General features: G+C 37.1%; 1 protein-coding gene across 1 annotated transcript in view; it reads left to right on the top strand.

The window, feature by feature from the left end:
- Nucleotides 1–4,902: 4,902 nt before the first annotated feature.
- STK33 (serine/threonine kinase 33) overlaps nucleotides 4,903–26,711 on the top strand; it is a 55,996-nt gene continuing 34,187 nt past the window's right edge. The window contains exons 1-2 of the mRNA XM_032229101.1: nucleotides 4,903–5,008; nucleotides 21,494–21,558. The gene's annotated coding sequence lies outside the window, so the exon portion shown is untranslated. The remainder of the gene's footprint in view (nucleotides 5,009–21,493; nucleotides 21,559–26,711) is intronic.

Here is a 26,711-nt window from a genome sequence, read left to right as displayed (position 1 = left end):
TCTTCTATTCTTCATAATTGTCTGCATGTATTCTCAAAATACTGTATTTCGAGCAGAACCTTCAGAGCAGATTTTGCAGTACATACAATAAATCATTCTCTGAAAGCAAGAGGCTATGTCACCTATAAGCAAACTTTTTTGGCCATATGAACATTAAATCCATGCATAATAACATATATGTAATAACTTGTACATTGAGTTGTTAACTAAGTTCTGAAGGCATAGATGATAGTATCTGTGTTTTCCTTGTACTAAATCCAAAATAACAATTGGCTTTAGGACATACTGAAACTTCTGTTATTAATATTTTCTCTTATTGTTTCATTAATTTTATTATGAGTAATAGCTTTTGAAATTCAGAGTGTGAAGTTTTTGGTTCTTATAGCAAATAAACCATCAATCTGATAAATAATGATAAATAATTTTTTCCTAGGCAACCAACAAGCTGGGTTCACCTGGTACATTAGGATAATGTAATTGGGAAATTTGTGTTCAGTGTATTGTCCTAAGTAATTACCGTAAGTAAACTTATCTGAACTATGCAACCTTGATAAACTACGGCTTTTGTGAGGAGAGTCACAACATTGTACTACCACCATTCCTTCTCCCTGAGTGATTGGAAATGTTCTTAAGCAAGATTAGTATAGGTAGTCCTTGACTTACAACAATTGAGCCCAATGTTTCTGTTGCTAAGTGGGTTTTGCTCCCTTTTACGACTTTTCTTGCCATATTTGTTAAGTGAATCACTGCAGTTGTCAAATTAGAAACACTGCTATTATGTGAATCTGGCTTCCCCATTGACTTTGCTTATCAGAAAGTAAAAAAAAAGGTTATTACATATCCCCAGGACATTATAATCGTGATAAATATGAAACAGTTGTCAAGCATCACATGTAAATCACACGGCCCTGAGGATGCTGCACTGATTTTAAGTGTGAAAAATGGTTGTAAGTCATTTTCGGTGCTGTTGTAACTTTGAATGGTCACTAAATGAACTGTTCTAAGTCAAGGCCTACCCGTATAGTCTATGGAACTTACACTTAACATGTATGTTTGCATGAGTCTTTGTGGGAAACTGTGCCACATAATATTTCTACAATACACTTATCTACAGTTAATTAACTAATTTTCAGTTTTAACCCAACACAACAGGCTAAAATGTGGTTAGCTAATATGTGGTTCAGTGTGTCATGTAAACAATCATTATATATGGTAATAATATCATGTAATCCTATAGATAAGAATTTGGTGAAGCGAGCTGCACGTATTGGAGCTTCTAAATAACTGCACACAAAGGAAAGGCAGCTGTAGAATTGTCATTTCTCCCAAAGAATATTGGAAAATTAACGCTGGTTGATTTCTTCTTATCTTTAAAAATAGCTTCGAAACATTGTACTGAAAAGTAAGCTGTGGATTTATTTTGGAGAATTTTTTTCCTTCTTACAACCCTGTAATCCAGTGATGGCTAACCTTTTTGTCGCTGCGTGCTGAAAGCACGTGCACGCACCCAGAATGCAATGCACATGCAACCCCCCTGCACGTCCCACCCTGTACATGTTCATGCACTCATGTGTGCCCCACCCTCACGCATGCACGCATGACCCACATATGTGCCCCCACTCCCTGCACATGCACACATGACCCCCTGCACTCCCCTGCCCTCCACACATGTGCCTCATCCCCACACATGCGCGAAAGAGACCTGAAAACCACTGAGATGGTGGGAGGCGCACTTATATTAGCTACATATTATTTAGAACTTAGAAACACATATTTATATGTCTATTTATAAAACAATGTGATATTTTCTTCAGGTGAAGTGCCTTTGTAGGTGTCCTGGTGTTGTATACGCATATAAAGGTGCAGGGCTTCTATCCAAAGTTGTGCCTGATACCTGAAGACCTTTCCTCTTTCTCCCCCAACACGCACTGCAGAGGCCCTGCCTTGTTAGGGATTCAGCTGCCACCCATCTTTAGAATGGATTTCCTTGGGAAAAAGCAGAATATTTATGTTTCTTTAGAAGTGGAAATGATGATACTGAAGAGGCGCTTTCAGCTTCATTAAGAAAACCCTGGATTTTAAAGTTACTTGTTCTCTTTTTCCAAGAGAAGAGATGTATGAGAGAGGAAGCAAGTGTTTTTAGTACTTCTGAAATGAGAATTGAAACGTATGACAATAAACTTACATTGTGGATAATTACAGAAACTAATAAAATCTAGATCAACATGTTATAAAATACTAACACAGAAGCAAGCAATTATAGCATTTATTTATAACTATGGTATCTTCCATTGTCAGGTAATAAAATACGAATAATTACACCATTTATACTGGAACCGGATCTCAATAGTGTTCACTCTGGAGGCTGAATCACATAATTCCCAGCACTACTTGAACCATTCCTTAGGGTCAGGCATTCTGAAAATAAGGTATACACAGTGGAAAATAGAAGGCTGTTATCATCCTTACTGTATTTCACTTCTTTTAGGAACTCACTTTTCATTAAACTGTTTATTTTAAATGTAAGAATGTTTTCCTGTGAAGGACTAGAAGTTTTCTGGAATCACATAAATCATACTGAATCAAGTCACAATAGTTTATAGTTTATCTTTCATGATAAACAGTATGTGCTAATATTTGTTACTAAGGAGATCTGGCAATGCATACTACCTTCCATACAGGAGATACAATTAATATTCATACAAAAGAAGAAATTGATTATACATCTGATATCGTTTTCAGAAATGGCAATATTCAAAACTCTGTGGAAAGGGCTGTTCCGACTTTTTGGAATACTCTGAGCCTGATTTCAATAGGAGGTAGGTGGATCCTTCTGTTCCCACAGCAGGAATTTCTCTGTATTTTCTACTGACCCACACTATATGCTTCAAAATATTTAGGTTTTTTCTTTTAATAGATAAGAGTACTATCCTATATATTTTTACTAATAAGTAAGCCCCAGTGAGATTACTAAAATTTATCTTCCGATAAATGCATGTAAGATTGCATCATAAGTAATAGAAGTTTACTGTACAATGACTGTCACTATAGCTAAAGAACACAAGGTTTTATTAAATTGTAATTATAATTATCTTGAGCATTCTATTGATCTAACGCAACCAGATTGTTTAACTTTCTACTATGGCTGTCAATAGTTTTGGCTTTGAAAATGATCACAGTACCACAATCCATTGTTCTATGCTTTTAGTCATGCACTATCATGTTGATCAACATCGTTTGTATTCTGAAAGCCTATGCATTCTAATCTGACATTGGATGGATGAATGGATTTTCCATGACTGATAAAATAAATATTGCTGGCATGCAAAGCCATTGTCAATCTCTAAATGGCAAATTATCACTTCAGGTGTTATATATTATTTTTTTTTTTAATGAGCTGTCTTCTCTCCAGTTGCTGCCTCCTCCTCATATATACTGAAGCTACCTTGGACTTCACACACCACATGATACACTACTGTGATCTGTTTGGTTTTTGCTCAGTATGTAAGGTGAACCTAATCACTGAAGTCTGTAAACAGATGAAATAGTACAATGTGTGAATCTAGTTCACTATAATTTATACAAGAAATCATGCTTGGTGTCATGTGAACCAAACCAGAAGGCTTAAATATAATACTGTATATTAACCAATTTCATTGCATTTATTTTGTAGAATGACAATGAAGACTATACTATAGAACACCTATCACATCAAGATCAACTTCTCCCCAGTGCTCATATTCCAGTTGCTCAAAGGAAGTTATCCCTTACAAGCATCTAGACCTGATACTGTTCAAAAAGAATTGTAACACATAATATTTTGGTACATTTGAATTTAACCATCTTGAGTGGTAGTGTATTTTGGTAATGTATTTTCATTTTTGCAACATCATCATGACATCACTAATCCTATTTAAAAAGGCACCACAGTTATTCCTATAGCAAACCACTTTGTCCCAACCTGGCTCTTTTAGAAAATTGCACTATATAAGCAAACTGACCAGTTTTCTCGTCAGAATATTTTACTATTGAAAAGTAAAGAAGTCCATATCTTTAGAAAGAGAAGATAAGCAAAGAGACTGGGTTAAGTAGCGCTTACAGAATATGGGGTACTATTAAACTTGACATTGTAGCAGACAGATATTATTGCAAAACTTTCCACTATAAACACTGCTGTAATGCATAGAACAAAATCAATGAAGGACAATATTTGTAGCTCAGCACTGATGATTTGGGTAATGAAATGTCTGCAAAAAAACAAGCAAGCTCAGAGAGCACCAAGCACATTACAAAACAGAAAAGGTGGAATTGCTGTTTTGATTTTGAGAATATTTTGAGTTTGCTTATAACAGACAATTTGGGAGACGGCTAAAGAAACAAACCTAATTGCTATTAGATTCTTGTGCTATATTTCACTGCATGTTTCCTTTTAAAGACTATTACCAGCATTTCAGAGAAATATGTCAAAGAAATATTTTCCGCCTGCAACAAATGTAAACTTTAGCATCAAAATAAAAAAAAGGAAATTCGGGATATTTAAATGTGAGTAACAGACCCCCTAGATAAACCTATTGATTTCAAATTAATTTTTATCAGTTCAAGGAATAAGGCACCTATTTATAGGATTGGGGCATAAGGCTACCACAAAGAGATTTGAATAATCCCGTTTACTCTTTCCCATAATCCCGTGGTTTAGAATATGATACCCCAATTGGAGAAACATAAAAGTCAATCAGCTATCATCCCAATCATTTCTTCTGAACTCACACAAAAAAAACCCCCCGAGACGCTCCGAGGAAAGAGGACGAAGAAAAAAAACTTTCCCGTTCAGGCGCCGGCCAACCCCACCAGGGGGCGGAAACAACTCCGCGTCGTGAACTAGTTTGACCTCGCGCGGCTCCTGTACCATCTGCGGCTCTCCGGCTGTTTGAACGCGGGGAAAAGTTTCTGCAACGCGATGGTGCCCAAGTGTGTCAGAAGAAGACCGCCGCCCGGCAGGTCAGCGAGGGTGAGCTGCAGGGGGTGAGAGGATGATGATGATGAGGAGGACGTGCCGGTGAGGTACAGAGGGTCGAAAGCGGGCGAACGGGGACGTTTTAGCCAGCGGCTGCCGCCGAGACGACGCGGACAAGCTGCAAGTTGTCCAGTTGCCATGACGACAGCGAGGATGCTCGCCGTCTTGGGGAGCCCAGAGCCGCCGGTTGCAAGGGGGGGAGGGGAAAAAGAGTAGCGTCTCCGCCGGTTTTACCCCCCCCCCCGGGTTTCTAAACTCGGATGCTTTATCAGGCTAGCGATATTCAGAGCGGCGTTGCGTTTGTTGTAGCGGGGGTGGGGGGGAGCCCAACAGTCCCGCGTTAACTTCAAAGCTATCACGTCCCTCTTAGCCAATGTGCTTTCTTCAAATGCTGTTTGAGGGGGGAGAAATGCGTGAGCGATACATTCAGAGGAAGACAACGTGCAAAAATGGACCGATTGCAATTAGAGCCCATATTGCACTTTGCCTTCTTAGTAGCACTTCAGTTTTGTTCTGGCAAACGAAGTAGGAAGTTTTACAGAGTTCTGTGAGACTTGCTCCTAAATAAAATGATACGTGATTCTAAATTAATACAGTGATTATTCACATTGGTGCTAACAAGCATCTTCCTATTCAGTTGACATTTATTTATTTGTTTGTTTTGTCCAGCGTGTATAAGATAAAAGATACAAGTATATACAAGATTATGAACACATAAAATGGATACGAATAGATGGGGTTTACATAGGCAGTAAGACAGAAATGCTTAACCTTTATTAAGAAATAAAATGATGGAATTGAGCATCTTGTTAAACGGTAATTTAGCGAGTTCTTCCTGAAATGTGTTGTTTCCAGAATGAGTATATCTATATTTCAGTTGCACATAATCCTGAAAAATAGAAATGTTTGCCCACTAATTCCCCATCTTAGTATTTATCATGTAAATTTACACCATTAATTGATTGGTTGGTTATGTGCCATCAACTTAGTATTGGTTCTTAGTGATCACATAGATAGATATATTTTCTCCATGGCAAACTGTCCCTAACCTGGTCCTTCAACCTGGTCCTACCACACTGTTGTATCATTTAAATTGTCACATTTAATCACAATTTTCAATGTCAGTGTCAATTTTTTTTATCTGGACTCTGCATAATTTTAAATGTTTATAATGTTGATATTTTTTCCTGCTGTGCTTTTATCAGTTGCGCAATTACATACACTCTTTTCCTTAAAGAATACTTTACTTTGCAAATTTGAAAATTAGTTATAGATTATTAGCCCCAGATTTTGACTGTCTGGAATTATTGTCACATTTCTAATTATTTTATCTATTTACAATAATTCCAGCTTCTATGACTTGTAGTATGGTTAATGGAATGATATATATAGAAAAACTGGCTTTTGATACTTCAATGTACGCTTGTGTATTGATAGGAAGGTAAGTAGGCAGAGATTTAGAAAAGCTGGATAAGTAATGCTGAACAGAGGAACAAGAAAAGAAATAGTTGAGTCCTTTTGTTGTTTAAACTAAAGAAGGTGGTCTGATAAGGAAATACTGATGTGGAATATCAAGTTTTGTAACATGAGCTTATGTAGTTTACTGTATATACTCGAGTATAAGCCTAGTTTTTCAGCCCACTTTTGGGGCTGAAAAAAGCCGCCTCGGCTTATACTCGAGTCAGTGAAAAATTTGCCCGAAATGGAGAAAAAGGGGCGGGGCCATGCCGCTGGGTGACACTCGTGAATGGCCCAGTGCCCCTGTGAGTTTCCCCTCCCTCTGTGTCAGTTTGCCGCGCAGCGCGCACCGCACCATCCCCCCTCCTCACGTTCTAATGTAATGCAGGGCTGTCTTACGATTCCCCTTCCTCCCCCTCCTGCCGCTCTGCAACGATGTCCCACCTCCTCCTTGTTATGGCAAGCAGCCACATAGCGATGTCCCACCTCCTCTGGTACAGTGATCCAATGATAGGAATCACTGTGCCGTGTGTCATAGGAGGCGGGACATCGTTCCCGCGGCTGCACGGGACATCATCATCACAGCGGGACATCAGCATCATGAGGTGAGTGAAGTATTTCATTGAATACACCGCTAGTTTACTGTTTTTCTTTGAAATAAATATTCAAAAACATTATTGGTATCTATTTTTATTTTTGAAATTTACCGGTAGCTGCTGCATTTCCCACCCTAGGCTTATACTCGAGTCAATAACTTTTCCAGTTTTTTGTGGTAAAATTAGGTGCCTCGGCTTATATTCGGGTCGGCCTATACTCGAGTATATACGGTAACTGGAAAATCTTATTTCATATTATTTTGACTCCTTATAATTATTTTCTTTTGGCAGAGTTCTGATATGATATACAAGTCTAATCCTTTATGCATTCTATGTTTAAACACCAGTCTTGAATTCTTATACAGAATACACTGAGTTAAAAAAGAAAATGTGTCATTTGTTGTTTTATTTTAAGCTATTTTGTCCTTCTAAGATACCAGTTTGTAGCAGTTTGAAAAAAAAGAACTTACAACACTCACTTCATCCATCTGCAATTTATATAAATGGAATTTTAGGATACATTTGAGGTTTTCATACTGTAAACCTCTCTCTCTCACACACACATATACACAGAGAAGAGAGAAGGAGAGTTCTATCTATGTAATCTTATTTGCTGCTTGGATTTTTACACAACTCACAGCACACACTAAGAAAAACTTGGATAGATCACACTAAACACCAGTTTAGCTATAATATTACAATAGCTGCCAACCAGAGACAGACTACATCAGATAATGGAGGTAGTATTTGCAACTCTTGATAATATCTCTGAATTTGTATGGTCCTCTTCTAAGCCCGATATTATCTTGGTTATGAATTCAATACATAATTGATGTTCTTTGCAAAGAAAAGTTTTGTTATGTGAAACAAAAATATTTGTATGGATTTAAAAAAAACATTAAAATAGACATACAACAACACTAAAGAAAAAGAAAAAACTGTGCTAGATCTAAATAAGGTAGTAATTTATAAAGAATTATTAGATGAACAAGAATTAAAATCTAACCAAGAGTTGAAGTGCCATGGAATAAAGATAGACTGGTGGCCATATTTACAAATTCGGACAAGATACAAAAAATATTTAGAACAATGCGGCATCTATAAGGAACAACAAGAATTAGATAAAATAATACAGGGGGCAGAGGAAAAAATGATCACTAAAGCATACAATTACTTTTTGAGATTCAAAATGGAGGAGGAAATGGTAAAAGAGACAATGATAGTTTGGGCAAAAATTTTTAAATACAATATTGAATGGGAAAACTTTGGGGAAAAATTACAAATTAACATTGTCAGCAGCATATAAACAAAATCTCTATAAAATGTTTTATCATTGGCATTTACGTCCAGTGTGATTGGCAAAAATGTTTCCGAACAGATCTGTGGAATGCAACAGATGCAAATATAAACAAGGCACATTCTACCATATGTGGTGGACGTGCCCAAAAGCCAGGAAATATTGGATTAAAATAAAGGTATGGATAGAAGAAATTACAAAAAAATAAGAGAAAACATAAGTAAGAAAATCCAATATTCATGCTCCATATAATAACTGTGGCTAGAATTACATTTGTTCAAAACTGGAAACAAGATAGTATCCCTTCTGATGTAATGGTAATAAAAAAGGTACTTTTTTAGGTACAAGCTAACTATGAAATTAAAAGAGAAGAGAAGAAACAGTATTACACGATTTGGAACATATGGTATAATTGGCTTGAAAACAGAAATAAAGAGCATTCATAAAGACTACTAGAAAGGTATATAAAAAAGAAAGATATTGTATATATTTGTAAATATTGATTTGTTAATGTACATATATGAATAAAAGAAGAAACAGACATTGCGATCTCTAGAACTTAAAATATATTGCTCACTTAGCTTTCCTTACCCTCTGCTAACATCATCAGAGTGTTAGCAGTTAATATATGAATAAGCATACAGTATATGGAATAAGGATATATAGGATATATAAAGAAAGTTGAAGTAGCCATGATGTAAATATGAATGATAGTGATACTGACACTGTTACGAGTGGAAATGTGGTGTTAAAGTTGAAATATGTGTAATAAAAATCATTTAAAAAAGAAGAAAAATATTATATTAAAATAGCACAGCATCCTAGGACAGTGATGGCTAACCTTTTTCTAAAAGCATGCCGAAATTGTGTGTGCATGCACTATCACACACGTGCCTAGACCCACAATGGAATGTGCCACACCCACCTGCACAAGCACACATGGACCCCCCCCCTCACATGCACGTGGACCCCCCATGTGTGTGTGGGGGAGTTTTTACCCTTTCAGGCTCTGAAGGAAACAAACTTCCAGTTGGTCCATTGGGCCTGTTTTTTGCCCTCCCCAGGTTCCGGAGGCTTTCGTGAAGCCTGGGAAGGCGAAAATGGTCTCCCCTGGTCCTCTGAAAGGCCGAAAATCAGCTGGCTGGCATGCGCATGTGCGCCGGAGCTGAGGGCTGGCATTCTGGCAAATATGGCTCCACATGCCACATTAGTACGTGTGCCATAGGTTCGCTATCATGGCTCTATATTGTGTGCATTCTTGTTTGCTCCCTTTGTTTTTCCACAGTAATATTATTATTGCTTATTGCCAATCAATAGGTGCAGCTAGTTGTGTCCATGCTGTGTTAAAAATTCTATGTAGCCATCTGCTGCTTGAATGATTTCTGTTGGTGGACTATCTGTCCCTGGTGCTTTGTATTTGGGTGACTTTTTAACTTTTGAACAACTCTTGCTTCTTCCTCAATCAGTATTTCTGCTCTAGCACTGTTATTTTGAGATCTTGTGCTGCTTCCTCTAGGTATCTCCTAGGGGATTGAGGAGCTTTTTGAAGTCTTCTCACCACCTTTCTATCATTTCTGATGTTCTACTAGTGGCCTTCTGTTCTTGTCATTGATTATTTCCATGGGGTTATAATTATCCTCTCTTTTCCATATACCTTTGACTACTTTGAAAAACATTCTGCAGGTTGATTTCTTATTAGCTGCTAATACTTTTCTGAAGCATTCCAAGGAATTTTGTTTTGCTTTCTTGATCATCCTGTTGGTATCTCTGCATTGTAATCTGTAATTTATATTATCTTTCCCCCTGATTTTATCCAACATTTGTATAATTTTCTTTTTAACTTTATTGCTTCTTTAACCTCTTCACTCCATCATACAGCGTGTTTGATCCCATTCCATCTTTTTCCACTTCCTTTTTCTGCATAGTTCTGCAATGTTAAGCAAAGTAGTTCTTCCATTCATCCTCCTCATTTGCCACTTTTGGTCACAGTTGACTAAATATTGTCTCCATCCTTTGTTGTAATTTGTCTATTACTTCTTAATTACGTTTTACTATTTTAATTAATTCATGGTTTTTATTTGATTTTTTCTATTAATATTAGAGTTGTCATGTCTTGCTGTTAGCTCTACATTCTTGTGATTGGTGTTACATATTCCATTGGGAATAATTTTTGCATCAAGTATTTTGAAACTTCTTTTTACTCTTGTTAATATGTAATCCATCTTACTTTTAGTGAGGATGTTACACCATGTACAACATTGTGAGTCTTGGTGGTAAAAAGTTGGTGTCCAAAGTCCAGTATCCTTTGCCTGTTCTCTTTCCTTTCACTATTCTTAGCAGCATGGGGGCTGATGAACTGTTAATATTCTTTTCTGTTAATACCCAGTCTAACATTGAAATCTCCCATTACTTAACAGTACATTGTTATTATTAGATTCCACTTTCTCTATCGCCTCAGATACTGTGTTTCCCCGAAAATACGACCTGTCCTGAAACTAATGCCTTGCCACATTTTTTGCGTGGTCAAAAATATAAGCCCACCCCAAAAATAAGCCCCCTGGACACACACGACCCTCCGGCCAGGCAGAGCACCGCTCACCGACCTAGCGGTATCGCAGCTCCCGCCAAGCCACAGGAGCTGGGGGGGGGGGAAGCACTCACATTGCTTGGCATCTTCAGGATACTGCTAGTTTGGGGAGTGGCATTCTACCTGGCCGGAGGGGGAAATTGCCAGGCAGCTGCTCCCTTGCAAGTGGGCTCCCGAAGAGCCGGGCACAGCTTCAGGTGCAAAGCAGCCTTGTGTGTGCTCTATGATTGTGGGCTGGCTGCTGGAAGACTCTCTGTCCAGAAGACTCTCTGTCTGGCAGCTAGCCCACAACCATAGAGGGCACTCCTAGAGTGGCCTCTGCTGGAAGACTTGGAAGCTGGAGAAGAAGTTATGCTCAGAGTGCGGCGGGGGCGGAACAGGCACTCGTGCAACCCCCTTCTCCAGCCGGGCAGAGCTCCATGCACTGACCTAGGGGGTATCCCGAATGTGCCAAGCCTCGGGATCTTGGGGGGTGGGCAGAGCGCCACATAGCTTGGCGCCTTAGGGATACCCCCAGGTCAGTGAATGGTGCTCTGCCTGGCTGGAGTTGCCGGGCGACTGCTCATGAGCGTGGTCACCTCATGGTTGCTTCGCCCCTGAGGCTGTGCCTGGCTCTTTGGGAGCCAGTTCGCAAGGAGCAGCTGCCCGGCAACCCCAAAACAATAAGCCCTCCCTCTATAATAAGCCCAAGGCCATATTTCGTGGGGCAAAAGAAAATAAGACCCTGTCTTATTTTCGTGGAAACATGATAGTTCATCGAAGAAATCCTTTTGTTCTTCTGTGTAATTATCATTGCATGGGGCATATAATTGTACAAATGTTTCAGTTTGTTCTCTTTTGATTTTCAATATTATTATTTTCTCTGAATAGTTGATGTCCAGTGTGCATTTTGTTATGTCTGGATGTTCAAGAAGCACAATCCATTCTTTGCTGTGGCCCCTCCTCAGTGAATAAACAAGTATCCTTTGTGAACTTTTTTTACTACCATGTGGTTTGCATCTTCTATTGGCTATTCCCATTATTTTGATCCCTCTTTGCATTATTTCTACCATTTCTTCTGTTTTATTTCCCAAGCCAGCAGTGTTCAAAGTTCCTATTTTGTATTTCACTATTCTGTTTCTTAGTACTTTAACATGGCGGTTATTTTTTGTTTCATCAGCCCATTTGTATCTCATTATAATTTCTATAGCAATATATTATCCATTGCCCTCTTGCTGGGCCTGTTGCAACTTCACCAGAGCCCCTTTAGCAAGGCCATCCAGGGTCACCCAGGATGTCCTTTATGGCTGCCCTTACGGTCCTGTAGCACAAGGTCATACCATATTTCGCCCATTCCTAGTAATCACTTACTTTGTTCTGTTAACCACCTCTCATGACGCGAATAGATTTAAAAGAAAAATATATTTCTTTGAAATGTATAAGGGATAATTTTACAATATTATCTCTTTGTACCCTTTCAAGAATCCTACTCTGTTCTTCATGGACACTTCATAGTTACAGTACATAAAATTTCTTGGAAAGAATGTTGAGATTACCTGACAGTTAAGCAGCCCTTCCTGAGAATAACTTTTTATTCTCTGATATAAATTTTGTCTCTGAATTTTTATTATCCCTGCAACTTTTGATTTTTTAGAATAGAAAAATCTATTATTAATATATTGTTAGGTTTGCCAGATCAAAGAACAATGCTATTCATTTAGTCCAATTATCTTATTTTCCAATAAGTGCATGCATGGAAGGCCACACACATGCATGGAAGGCAAGTTTGCTTGTGCACGCACAGTGTTGAACCAGTGGTAAACCGAAGTGAATCCCACCGCTGTATACAATGAAGTTAAATTTGATAATGTTGAATATATCATCACTGTGTTTGTAAGCAATAGTTTATGGTTTAGCATTTTGTATGAATCCAGCCATTTTGTTGTTCAACAAATCAAGATTAAAAACAACATTGTTTAGCCTTATGTAAGAAGCTAGCCAAAATGTATTTGCAGGGTTTTAGCTGGATAGCAATAGCTGCTTAATTATTCAAAAAATATTTCTGAAACCAAATTCTGTGTATTTGCATTGCCCTATTTTTTTTTCCAGTTGGATATATGTATATGTATATATCCAACTGAAAAAAAAAATAGAGCAATGCTACAACAAGTACTTGAGGAAGCTAACTAGGCAAGAATGCAAAGATTCTATTGAAGGCACTGCTCCTAGCAACCAACCATGGCTGTATGAAACACAAGCATGGTGAACTCCTTTGTTCAATGGATCATTTTTCCATTTAACAGGAGACTGTCTAGGTTTTATAAGCAGTTTGCTTACATAATGTTTTGCACAATTCCTTTCTCATGAGTTTTTAAAATTATGATTATGAATTTAAGAGCCTAATTTGAAAAAACGCTTAAAGTGTATTGGAATTAGTTTAGTTTTTTAGTTTTATTTGTCATTTATAGGCCGCCCTTTTCCCTGAGGGGACTCAGGGCGGCTTACAATTCGTGGGAGGGCGTGCAAGACAAAACATAAAATATGTGAATAAAATAAAATAAAACAGTAAAACACAACATTCATTCAGCATTCGGGTGGGGCGGATTAGGATCTTATCCCCAGGCCTGACGGGATAGCCAGATCTTAAGGGCTGTGCGGAAGGTCTGGACGGTGGTGAGGGTACGAATCTCCACGGGGAGATCGTTCCAAAGGGTCGGAGCTGCTACTGAGAAGGCTCTCCTCCGCGTAGTCGCCAGTCGGCACTGACTGGCGGATGGAATTCGGAGGAGGCCCAATCTGTGCGATCTGATGGGACGGAGGGAGGTAATCGGCAGAAGGCGGTCTCTCAAGTACTCAGATCCACTACCATGGAGGGCTTTATGGGTGGTAAGTAGCACCTTGAAGCGCACCCGGAGATCAACAGGTAGCCAGCGCAGCTCGCGGAGGATAGGTGTTATGTGGGCGAACCGCGGTGCGCCCACAATCACTCGCGCGGCCGCATTCTGGACTAGCTGAAGTCGCCGGATGCTCTTCAAGGGCAGCCCCATGTAGAGCACATTGCGGTATTCCAGACTAGAGATCACAAGGGCTCGAGTGACTGTTGTGAGGGCCTCCCGATTCAGGTAGGGCCGCAACTGGCGCACCAGGCGAACCTGGGCAAATGCCCCCCTGGTCACAGCTGACAAATGATGGTCGAAAGTCAGCTGTGGGTCCAGGAGGACTCCCAAGTTGCGAACCCTGTCTGAGGGGTGTAAAATTTGACCCCCCAGCCTGAGTGATGGAACATTGGCCAAATTATTGGGAGGGAAACACAACAGCCACTCGGTCTTGTCTGGGTTGAGTACCAGTTTGTTAGCTCTCATCCAGTTCTTAACGGCCTCAAGGCCCCGGTTCATCACGTCCACTGCTTCATTGAGTTGGCACGGGGCGGACAGATACAACTGTGTGTCGTCCGCGTATTGATGGTATTTTATCCCGTGCCTCCGAATGATCTCACCCAGCGGTTTCATGTATATGTTAAATAGTAGGGGGGGATAAGACCGAGCCCTGCGGCACCCCATAAGTTAGGGGCCTCGGGGACGATCTCTGCCCCCCAACCAACATCGACTGCGACCTGTCCGAGAGGTAGGAGGAGAACCACCGTAAAACAGTGCCTCCCACTCCCACCTCCCGCAGTCGTCGCAGAAGGATACCATGGTCGATGGTATCGAAAGCCGCTGAGAGGTCAAGGAGAACCAGGATGGACGCAGGATGAATGATTTTATAAGCTTGTGAAAGGCAAACTACATTAGTACACAATGGATTATCATAATACAGGGTGTAGTTTTTTATGTTATGGATTAGTATGAATCCATCCATTATAGCTTAATGCTTTACGTAAACTAACCGGTCAGGTTTAACATAATGTGAAAATCAGGCCAACAAATGATAATAGTATTAACAAACAAAATATTATAGTCACAACATAATATAAAACACGGAGATTTAACGCTAAGATGCTATTAGTCATTACTGTATTTGTTTTATGTGTGCAATATTATGGAATACGTATTACTGGGTAGGTATACTCAATTTATTTTAAAAGACATTCATATACCATGGAATGGAGTGGAATGTAAGAGGGTTTGGGCTAGAAAGGTAGAAAGGTTAGTTAGGTGCATAGGCACTACTAAATTTCAAACTGTATTCTGCAGTGTTGCTTTTTAAACCCTGAGGAAATTACACACCATGAACATGAAGGCATAAGAAGCACACCAGTGAGTCTACATTTTATTTATTTCCACCTCTGTGGAAATAAAAAAATCGATTTTCTGATGGTTTGGCAATAATTATTTATGTTACATAGATAAGGACATTTAAAATCATGGTTCACCAAATTCAGAAGTACAAATAGCTAGAATGCACCAATATACTGTAAAATCCTGGTTAGTTTAATTTGTACAAGAAAGAATGGGACCAGGGTGCCATCTTGTGGAAAAAACAAATAATAACATTGTTATCTGACAAAATATCATTTATTATTACTACTGACTGACAAAATATCATTTATTATTACTACTGACTTAGGTGCTAGAAATATTTATAATATAAATATAAATATTTATAATTAGACATGTATAGTTATTTTTAAAAATATTTTAAATGCATGTATAATACCTACAATTTGTCACTTATAAGTTTGTGACTTGCAAATAGTTTGCAGAATACCAAACTAGCAAAATATGGCTTTTAGTTCAGCAATGCATTTTTATCTTTACTTTTTCTTTTTCATCATGGTACTAAATTAAATTGAAAACATAAAAACATTTCATATCTAAGGGCATTTGTGTTTATTTCAGATAAAAGTAGAAAGATAATAATCTCAATTTATTTCCTTTTAAAAAGAAAATAATTTAATGGAATATAAAGTATTAAAACACACTTGTTTGGAGAGTTTCAGAACTATTCTCTTTAAATAATTACTCAGAATTATTGCTCTATATTATCTAGTACAGGCACATACACTGAAAACTTTGCAGTAGCTTTTTAAAATAAAATACATTTAAATTTCTTTTATCCGTAGACTTGAATATTTTCCATATGATTTTAGTTTGTAAACTGTGGAATTGGTGGAATTCTGCAATTCCTGCTCTGCCTTGAAATTATTTATAAGGTAAAGGTTACCTTCGCACATATGTGCTCGTCGTTCCTGACTCTAGGGGGTGGTGCTCATCTCGGTTTCAAAGCAGAAGAGCCAGCGCTATCCAAAGATGTCTCCATGGTCATGTGACTAACATGACTAAACACAGAAGGTGCATGGAACGCTGTTACCTTCCCACCAAAGTGGTCCCTATTTTTCTACTTGCATGTTTACATGCTTCTGAACTGCTAGGTTGGCAGAAGCTGGGACAAGTAACGGGACCTCACTCCGTTATGCAGCACTAGGGATTCGAACTGCCAAATTGTCAACCTTTCTGATCGACAAGCTCATTGTCTTAGCCTATCAAATTATTTTTATTCATATATAAATATGATCTGTTTTTCTAGTGTACAAGAGGCTAGACTGAGTGTTTTACTCATGATTCAGTACATAAGTCTAATCCAAATGTTTTGCACCAGTGTTCTGAATGATTGTGCATGAGAATGATTCTGTAGAGAAGGATGCAGTGGGTCAATTGGAAATACAGTCAAGGTTATAGACTTCCCAGAAAAAGGATGGGGCATTTTGAATGGGATCAGGAATAGGATTAACTGGAGGCTCATTTATTTCAAGATAAAGTTGAAATGATCAGACAAAATTTAAAAGAGGAGAAGAAAGAAGATGAAGGGACAACTAGAAAGTAAAATGAGAGGGGTTGTATAAAGCTGCAAAGTGGATATGAATAGATTGCCAAGAAGTAGAATAGCAGCTTCATCATAATGCGACTAAATAATAATTAGTATTAACCTTAGAAAATGAAAATAAAAATAAGTTCCCTAATTCCCTAATGAGGTTCAGATGTGTGTTATATGTATGGAAGTGGAAATCAAGTTTTTTCCTAATAGACAGACAATGTGGGACACCACACTCTTTTTAAATATATTGTTCATTATCTTTACATTTATTTATGTGAAATAAACTTTTAAAGCCGTACAATTCTCATGTAGTTTTAACTTCCATTTTTTAAGCTCACATTCACAGTTCTCAAGTCTTCTCCATCTACAAATTCAGTTTTAAAAGAATTTCATTTCCTAATATGCTTATATATGTCTTAGGGTACAAATAAATGAAATTTAACTGGTAGTCATTTGTTGTGACTCAGCAGATGTCTTCTGTGAGTCTTTTCAGGATGCAAGATTAACACTGCAGCTGGGGCTCGTGAGTGGCGTGTTCTGGGGATAAAAGGACAGATGGTGCCACGCCCTGGTTGCAGGAGTCAATGTTCCTTGGTTCGTTCAACATGGTTTGATCACCGGTTGTGGTTTATGTAAGATACACTTGGATGAGTGCTTTGTTTTTCTGTAACTCTGATTCGTAGAGACTTTGGAAGAAGTGCTTTGCTTTCATTTTGTTCAACTTGTGTTGCCGTAAGAAAGATTTGTTTTTCATTCCGTTATCTTCAGGCAGAGACTGTAATTATGTTATTTTGGGGCTCACAGCCAGTCTGAGCCGAGAACTGATAAAGAGAGTTCCTTTTAAGTTGTTTGCCTGTCATCTGTTATCGAGCCGAGAAGGGGGGACAGAACAGTCATTGGTGTCTCTTAAATTTCCATGATCACTTAATGCCAACTCTCACCCTTCTGCTTATGTTGAGGATTATTTAGATCAGGGGTGTCAAACTCATGTTGTCACAGTGTTATCACGTGACGTATTGTGACTCCCCCCCCTTCGCTAAACCTGCCATGGGCATGGCCAGCGTGTGACACATCCATGGGCTGCAAATTTGACACCCCTGCACTAAATCATAAAATCAGACTCCATGAATATGCTTCTGCTGCATTTTAGTCTTGGTAGGTGCTCTGGAAAATTATGATTCTAAAGCAGCGTGTCAAACTTATGGCCTGCGGGCCAGATGCATCACATGCTGGCCCCGCCCGGTTTAGCGAAAGGGGAAAAAGTCCTGATATATCATGTGACGCCACTGTGACGCCATGAATTTGGCACCCCTGTTCTAAAGCAATATAATAAAAGCTTATATGTAAGGAAAGATGGTTTTTCTTTCACTGGAAGGAAAATAGGTTTATAGTTATGTTTCTGAAAACTGAAAGCTTTCACGAGAGCTGCAACTGATTACAGTGTTTTCAGGTTTCACTCTCTGTCTCTGTGTGTGTGTTTGTGTGTGTGTTTGTGAGTATGTATGTGTACATGTAATTAAAGTTGTTCTCTCCCCAAAACTCTTAATACTTGAAGCTAAAGGGCCTTGTCTTAAACACACTCTCATCTGAGTGGAAGCATAGAAACTTCAAAAGAGTAACTTGCTTGTGTAATTCCCAGCCTTATGCTCTTCTTTCAAGGAAAGGGGAGAGATTAGAAGGCAAAGAAAAGCCAAGAGTGTGAAAGTGAGTAGTCTTGCCTGTTTCCACTTTCCAACTAGAAAGAACAATTGTGATTATGTGACTTCCCACTTAGTGACCACTTTGCTTAGTGGTGGAGTTGCTGGGCCCAATTAGGGCCATTAAGTGAGGACTACTACCTGTGCTTATCCTAAACAGCCTATTGAAAAGAAACAACAATCTTTGCTTGGAGGGCTGTTAAGACTGATTTAGCAAACGTAGAATGTTAGAGTTTTAGAATTAAGAAAGAAATTACTTTGCTATAACTAGCTCAGAAACTAATTTGAAATGGGTTCACATAGTGTTTTTTTCATATTAGAATCACATGCTTTGTTAATATTTCCAATTTAATATTATATGACTATTTTATCCTCCTTGGAATGCTATCTAAATGCTTTTTAGAATATTTGATTTCTTCAGATCCTACCGTAGAACAGGTTAAAGCTATGAAATATTTGAAAGCCATATATTTAATTTTCAAAGCTTTTAATATCTAGAATTACAAAGAAATTATTTTTCTGAATCATATAACAGTAACTCTGTTTATTGCAAGCAGACTTTTCTTGCATTAATATCTGTCTGTGCACTGTAGTGCTTTATAATATAACTATGACCTAGGAGCAGCCAGTTCAGGATATGTAAAGTTGGGGATTTCCATCTTATACTAGTGCCAAATTAAATGAAAATTTACCTGGACAATAGTTCTTCTGTTATCTTACCTCAACAGATAAAACAAATACCATAAAATAGCATTTTATTACTAGGCAAGGTACAAAAGATGCTTAATACCATCTGCAAAAAGGGTAGATAAGAAACATTTGTGCTTTTATTAGTGTGAGTAATTCCATCATTCAGTAAATATGGAATAAAATCAATAGTGAAAAAAAGCAACAACTTACAATTGAGCAGTCCTGCTAAACTATATGATTTGAACATTATAAAATATAACCTTTCACATATTATTTTAATCTATTTAAAAGGTGAATACAGTCCCATACAAGTGCACATACTTTAAAATCTATCCATTGGCATATATAATATATAACATTATATATGTTGTATACAAAATACTGCTGCACTCTCTAGGTAGATAGGTTCATTCAAATTGAGCGCATTTTAGTTCATCTCTTTTCCATACCACTATTTTGTATGTTTCTAATTTGTTCTGAGGCTTCATACTCCAGGAGCAAATGTAGGAACTGTTCAAGATGATAGTAGCTTATTAAGAACCCTTTCCACTGACAAAACAACATCTGCTGTTGGAATGCTATTCGTGGTTTCAGCTCAAAACATAAATATGCATGTGCTGTCTAACTTGCATTTAGGCAAAGTATTTAACATTGGAAAGAATGCAGTTGAACTGATATTGGGTGTTACTCCTGTGATGAATTGAATATTATGGTTACCCTCTTATGATGTACAGTACTATAATGGCGTTTAGTGATGGGTTTGCATTGTACGATGTGATAAAGCAGGACTGCTTGAGCTAATAAAGAGGGTGTTTTTCTCTCTCATTTGTTGAAACACTTTCAGTTTTCCCACTCTTTCAAAGTTCCATTTAATTTGGGAGAAACCATGGGTTTTTTGTGTGTGAGAATGCTGAGGACAACAAGTGTAATTTCGTGATTGTTTCAGTGTTCCTTAAACAGGAGTAAAGTCTGATATCTAATTTCATTGTTTTCTTCAAATGTGAATCTGAAATCACATGCACTACAGGCAAACACAAATTAGAGCTCTCATTTAGATATTCTTCAGTAAAGAGGGATTTAGAATGAAGGTGTATGGGGTAAATGGGTAAACAAATTAGGGCCATATACATATGTATAGCTAATATGAATTATTGTGTGTGCACTATGCACATATTTTTTCTAAACAATGGTACATTTATTATAGTTCTTTTTAGGAATATGTAATTGAAATTGGTAACTGAAGAGTTACTAATTAATGTATTAGTTTAGATTAATCATAATCTTTGGATGCATGTTTCTGAATATTTCTAAGATTAATGTACTAATCACATTTTAAACTAAAACTTCAGATACCTCAATGTATGTAAATCTATAGCAAAATATCTGGTTCATCTATCCAAGCAAGTGATTTAACATCAGTTATTCTAGTCATTAAATTTCTTTCCTCATTTATATAATGAATATACATGAATGTTTCTGTCAGAAAAAAGCAGCTGGGAACATATCTTTGGAAAGTATGAAATACTTTAATTTCAATAAACACATATTATTTTATAAAACATGATAAAGTTCTTCAGAAAGTATTTGTAAAAGCTTAGTTATGAATTTGAATCCATAGTTCATTGGCCCAAAATTGACATTTTTCTTTGAAATCTAGTTATTTTTATGATTACTGCCATTTAGCTAAGCAGTATTTTAATAGAGGAAATATAATGTTTCTTCGTTTATTAGCTATATATTTCTTTACAAGCACCTTTGGATTTGACTTAATTTTTTAGATCTTAAATGGAGGTATTTATATAGTCCCTAAAATGATTAAGATATGTAATATTATCTAATATTCAGTTATTTGCTTAATTTACAGAATATAGTTCCTCAGAAAATCATATTTTTGATGTGTCCATAAAAATGATAGTTGTATTAGATGGGAAGATCAACAAGAATCATATAAGGCAATCTTATCTAAGTATATTATATATTTTACGTGTAGTGTTCCTAGCAATCTGTTACCTCAATTAGCAGGTTGACTAGTTATAGAATTACTTCTACTTGTACAGACTTGGTCCTTGTTACCCTTGGATGCTTTCATATATAATCAAGCATTTGTTCCCACCCCCTTGGGGATCTGGCTTTTGAATTTTCCTTTTCCAGATGTGCTCCACTGATTATAAAGCCTTGGCATCCAGCCATTGAAAATCCAACAAACCTTGCGGTTGCTCTAACTGTATTACTATATAACTTGGAAGTTCTCAAATGTCCTTTGTGTATTTATCATTGTGGAACAGTGAGTAAAATGGAGAGTCCAGTATTATATTTAAGTATAACAGAAAACTTTTTTCCCATTTCTTGTTAACAATATAGGTAATGAGAAAGATATGAAGTCATGTTGCTGCTTTTGTCCTGCAAATTAGATGTAAATGAATCAGGTAAGAATTGTGATTTTTAATCAATTTAATTAAAGTGCTAGGTGTATAGTTCCTTCTCCCTTGGGTATTCTTTAGAAACAAACTAGACCTTTCTGTTAAAAAACATTATATATTTGGAAGAATAAAGATAGTTAATGACATCAGTAAATTGATGTCCATGTACTTGTATAAATAAAACTTTATGCTCGCCACTCATAGAAAAAGATAATCACAGCTCCTGACAATCTTCTTTCACCTTTTATATATTGCTTCTTCCTTCCTAAAAAGATACATAGTGAAGTGAATAAGAATACTGGAGATAATTTTCTATAGAAAACAAAGTTCTACTAAACTGAGAAACAGATTAAACACTACATCAAAGTAAAAGGTAAACAACAATTTCTGGTTTGGAATTATAATGTAGTCGTGAGGAATTTATATAAGACTTTTTTTAACATTACAGACAGGAAATAGTGGAATAGCAGATAAGGGAAGTCACCCTGCAATAGGATCACCATGTATGCCTCTGTGTAGGAAATCTAAATTCTCTTTGAGGGAAATGGGCGGTTTAGAAACATGAAATAATCAATCAATCAATCCCCAGGATTGTAGTTTGGATTTGCCCCCACTCCAACTGTTCTTGCAAATTACTCTGAAAAGCCACTTGCACAGTTCTTAATTGCATTAATAGCAGTAATTGACTTTAATTTGCATGTAGAATATCAGTATATGATTTAAATAAATGCTAACACACATCTAATCCACATGTTTATTTTAAGAATGTATTTCTCACTGCCTCAATTCCTAGATACTACATTCTGCTGTTCGAAGTGGGTAAACTTTGTAGTTTGTAGACTACTAATATGAAAACAACTAGCACATACTGGTATATCTAATTTCAATTTCTGCAAGTGTATGTCATATATTTGTAGGTTAAGGTTGCAGACTTCAGACCTGCTTATTCTAAATACTGTACATTAGGACTTCTATTTAAAGTAAGTTTTTTTCAAATTACCATCATGTAGCATATGCTAAAAGATAAATTTACACAGATTTAAGTCGGGTAACATCTGTTTGGAACTGGTCTTAGTGGGAGCAGTTCTATCTTTTTTCATACATTTTTTTTTTTACAAGATTGCAGATGAGACTGTAAATATAAATATTTGAGAAAGTAAATTTCTGTTCTGTACAAAAAAAATCAAGATGCATACTTTACCTTCTGATCCTCAGTCCAGAATGTAGTATTTTTATTCCAAATTGATTGTAAATGGAGATAAAAGTATGGCCGCTGCAGTTTGTCATTGGAATTGACAAACAGCTTTGTCTCAGAGCCTTCCCTTATGAATCAGGCTGTATGTCATTCCTTTTCAGTCAGGACGGTATATCTTTTCAGTTCAGTTATTTGATTTAGAGTTTACTACACTGCTTAAAGTAAATAAGTCTTGCTTTTAGGCAAGCAATGACTTTTTGACTTGGGTGGCTATTTGTCTGGAACGGGGGATATGAGAACTCAGATGTAGACTTTTACTAGCATGGGGCCCTCTGGATGTGTTGGGCTATAATTTCCTTCTAACATATTCTGATATGCTGATTGTTTTTATTTTTTAATTCAAATTTTGTGTTTCCCAAATTGATGAGATTTTTTTAAAAAAAGTAGGATTTAGAATATCTCATTTTATGCATACCGTATTATAGAAAGTGGTGAAAATAGGTGAGAGTATATAGTGACTGATTCATATGGCAGAATCTTTGCAATTATTTATATATTTAAGTTTAACTTCTATTCTGAGGATCCAAGTGTCAATAATTATCCTGGAAAGTAGATATAAATTGATCCTTAGACAGGAAAAACTTAAGGCATAGGTATAAAATAGGCAGTCCCTGGCTCAGCAATAGTAACTGTGAGAGGGATCTAGGTGTCGTAGTGGACCACCACTTGACTATGAGCCAGCAGTGTGCTGCAACTGGCAAAAACGCGAATGCAGTGTTAGGCTACATCAATAAAGGGATAGCATCAAGATCATAAGAAGTGATAGTACTGCTTTATACTGTACTAGTGATGCCACACTTGGAATATTGCGTCCAGTTCTGGTCACCAAGTTACAAAAAAGATGAGGCCCTAGAAAGAGTGGACAGAAGAGTAACAAACATGATAAGGGGTCTGAAGGCTAAACTGTACAGTTAAAGGAACTTGGTATGGTTAGCCCAATGGAAAGACGGTTTAGGCGTGATATGATAGTTGTCTCTTGGTACTTGAGGTGTTGTCATAGAGAAGAGTGGGTTGACTTATTCTCTAAAGGACCTAAGTGTAGAACAAGAAGTAGGGGAAGCCAGTCAAAGAGAGATCCAACCTGGAACTAAGGAGAAATTTCCTGACAGTAAGAACACGTAATCAATGGAACAAGTTGCCTACCAGAAATGTGGCTGCTCCATCACTGGAGGTTTACAAGAAAAAATTAGTCAACCATTTCTCTGAGATATTGTAAGGTCTCGTATGTTGGGCAGGGGATTGGACTAGAAGAACTTGAAGTGCCTTTCAGCCCTGTGATATTCTAGTGTAGGCCAGTCTATTCTATATACTTGAATGGACTATGGAATATATTCACTCCACTCCACTCCACCCTATTCAATTTCTATATAGAAATACTGGATTGCATCTATACTGCATGCTTCAATTTTCTTTACAGTTTCAAAGTTACAATGGCTCTGAAAAAATGATGTATGACAGTTTTTCACACTTATGACTGCTGTAATATCCTCATTATCACGTGATCAAAATTCAGATGCTTGGAAACTGGTTCATATTTATGATGGTTGTAATGCCTTGGGGTCATGTGATCAGCTTTTACAACCTTCTGACAAGCAAAGTCAATGGGGAAGCCAGATTCACTTAACAACCGTGTTACTAACTTAACAATTGCAATGATTCACTTAACAATAGTGGCAAAAAAGGTCATAAAATGGGGCAAAACTCACTTAACAAATATTTCACTTAGCAATGTAAAAGTTGGGCTCAATTGTGGTTGTAAATCGAGGACTACTTGTACTAGCTTACCTCTGTTTAGTGTCCTGCCAGTAGAAGACCAATGAGAGTTATTTTGCTTATTTTCACCCTTTCTGAGGCTTGAGCTGTCTAAAAATCTGCTGAGGAAGTCTGAGGGATTCTTGGCGTAATTTTTTTTAGAGGATGCAAGCAGTTGCAAAATGAGAGAAGTGGCAGTGCTTACCTTTTCCTTGTAGCACTATTGCTCTGTTTGACCACACATTGATCAAAAGAGCTCTTCTAAATAAAGAATGTGAACTTTGGATTTAATTCTTTATAAAAATAGACTTGAAAAAAGAGAGATATAGGAAAAATAAATGTAAGATTATAGATTTCCCCAAATATGCAGATAAATATTATAAAACTTCTAAAAAACCATCAATACTTGGAAATGATTTTGTGTATTGTGAAAAAAAAACCCTTCAACCATAACTGGCTAGAAATCTTTTAGATGAAAAGATTAGAACACAAATTTTCTAGCCAGGCTTCACATAACAAAGAAAGAGGATTTTTAAGCATTGGAAAATGACATGGTGATGGCCTTTCAAACAAGGAAATGAACCTTTTCCCTGAGAAAATGAAATCTTGCTCATTTCTCAGTTACCTTTTAAGCTTTTCAACCTGTCAATGAAATTGTGTAATCAAATAATAGCGTGCCTGAGGCTTATTGCCTTTTCTTGAGAAGTAGTATCATCAAATGATGTGCTCTATTGCTTTTAATCACACTGAGCCAGAGATTCCTTAAACTTAGAATATTGGTTTCAGTGGACTTATTCTAGAATTTATATCATATAAATGTTCACTTAAGAAAAATATGATCCAATGTAAATAATAGAATACCATAAGCAAAAGAAAATAAATGGTTGTATTTTATTTTCATGTATGTATTTAAATAGTATTTTTCTCTACTTAATTCTTTACTTAATTTTTCCAGCCATTTGCTTCCATTTCATATAACATTAAGCATAATTATGTTTAAATGAGTATACTGTTTTTCTTTTTCTTTTAAAAAACAGTTCTATTTTGTAACAGAGCCCTACCATGTATTTAATGTTGAGCTAGAATTACATTTTCTAGTTTTTAGCTGTTAAACATAATTTTCTTTCCTCTGGGATTGGGCTTTGAGATGGGAGGTCAGAGAAGCTTCAGTAAATACTGAGAGCAACACAGGCTGGAGTGAGAGGTCAACTTTACCATTAAAGTCGAAAGGGGATAGGCGAAGCAAGGCATAATCCTCAACAGAGAATGAGAGGAGGGAGCTATGCACATTTGCAGAAGGATTACTGCAAAAATCAATTGCAATTTATTGTTGAAAGGTCCTTGGTGCTCTCTGAGCTTGCTTGTTTTCTTGCAGACATTTCATTACCCTAACTAGGTAACATCATCAGTGCTAGTAAGGAGTGATGTTTGCTGTCAGTTTATATTCTGGTGCCTTGCCTGTCTGTGTGTGTGTGTGTGGTGGTGGTGGGGTCCTAGAGATTCTTTGGTTGGACTGTTTACAGATGGCTCTTTGGCAGTTTCTTGATTGGGGTGTTGCTTACTTGATTGTGGGTCTGAAGTTAACCTTGGAGTTAGAATCTTTATTGTTGCCAAGAGAACTGGATAAAATGACCGAAACATTTTGAATACAAGATTCTGGATCTGCAAGTCAGAAGACCCTTCTATGTTGTTGGGAAATAAATAGTAGTTCTGATATAACCAGATCAAAATCTCAAGGAAGTCTGGTTGTTTATGGTGCCCTTATTAAAAGAAGAATATCACACTATCCAGGGACACACATAATTGATACATAGAATGAGAGAAATATACACCAAGAAAACATTGAAATGGTTAAAGTAGAAGTGAAGTACATTAGGATAAATTAGGAGTAAGTGAACAATGCTGCCAAAAGGGGGGCATTTTAAATTAGATGAGTATATAATATATTCTTCAGGACATGAAAACTAAGAAGGAATAGAATGGTAGTAAAAAAATTGCTAAGTACGTGCTTATCAGTAACCCAGTAAATAAACCCAGGATCCTTTGTATTGGATTTAGTGGATATAATGTGAAAATTGAAATCAAATTGACCACATCATTGGAAATAAACAATATAGAAGTGCAATCTAGTTAGCTGGGACAGTCAAAATAC

Source organism: Thamnophis elegans, chromosome 1 (genome assembly GCF_009769535.1).
Source record: "Thamnophis elegans isolate rThaEle1 chromosome 1, rThaEle1.pri, whole genome shotgun sequence".
Taxonomy (NCBI): domain Eukaryota; kingdom Metazoa; phylum Chordata; class Lepidosauria; order Squamata; family Colubridae; genus Thamnophis; species Thamnophis elegans.
This window is presented reverse-complemented; position numbering and strand designations above follow the sequence as displayed.